Source organism: Haplochromis burtoni, unplaced genomic scaffold (genome assembly GCF_018398535.1).
Source record: "Haplochromis burtoni strain Fernald_Lab_line unplaced genomic scaffold, NCSU_Asbu1 Contig_2700, whole genome shotgun sequence".
In the NCBI taxonomy this organism is placed as follows: domain Eukaryota; kingdom Metazoa; phylum Chordata; class Actinopteri; order Cichliformes; family Cichlidae; genus Haplochromis; species Haplochromis burtoni.
The window spans coordinates 8,227-9,399 of NW_024585061.1; positions in this window are offsets into that span (position 1 = coordinate 8,227).

Below are 1,173 nucleotides of genomic sequence, written 5' to 3' on the forward strand. Positions count from 1 at the left end.
TATGTAGACGTCATATGTTAATGACTCTATGCATATTCATGTAACCACAATAAAAGGAGTGCTATGGGGAGCCTAGCTGAGAGTCTCTGACGGAGGTCAAGTGGTGGGACGACACTTGGCTCCAGCCAGACACCTCCCTCATGCATGAGTAAACCAGAACCTTGTGTCTTGCTTTGCAGTGTAATTATATTGTCTTCAACGTTCCAGCGGATAGGTACAAGCTACAAACCTATCAAGTGTCTGTACCTTAATTAGAAGAGATAGCATGGCAATAGTAATTAGAGTTGATTGAGCAATGCTGTCCTTGTAATGTAGTTTAGGATTTTTATGCATCTTTTTGTGGACAAGTCCAGTTTTTCTGTAGAGCCTCTCAAGTTGGTGACAGCAATCAAACTTCACGTGTAAACCAGAGCAGCAAATCAGGTCAAAATGTGTTGTTCACAGTGAGTGGGATCATCAGTGTGCCGCTATGTTAACATCCTGAGGCAGGATTTGTTTGGTCAGAGAATGGATAGATCACTAAGTCATTGTTGAGTTTAGGGGGATGGTAGACAGTTGGAGTAGGTTCAGCCAGTTGACACATAGTAGAATAAAAATAACTAAAGGCAGGAGCAGACACCTGTATGACTTTCCACCTCTCACATAGATTATTGTCCCTGGGCAGCGCCACAGGTCTGGTAGATGTTAACAAACCTGGAGGAGAGGATTCAACTGAGAAAAGTCACAGAGTTGTGTCTTGATGCTCAGTCATCCAGGTAAGTAAATCCCAAAAAGGTTGATTCTGTTCACCTGGACGTTTTCAGTGCAACAAACGTTTCATCATCATCAGGTGACTTCTTCAGTCTCAGCTGACTGCAGGTTTCCAACCTTATAAACAGTACATTTGTATAATGACTGAAACCAGCCCACTGAAGGAACAATGGGCTGGTAGGTCAGTTCATTGATCATTGGTACGCATATTGTCAGGACCATTGATCAACAACCACTGATCAATCACAGCATTGTAAGATGGTGTCAGATGTACCCTTAGGCCCCTCCTCCATTCAGAGATGGTCTTTCCCTTTTCACATAAATGGCCTCCTTGACTCCGCCCTCAAACCAGCGTTCACATTTACTCAGGGCCTTCTTGATGTGATGTTCTTCTGCCTCCCTGGCTGCTGTGTCTGTGGGGAT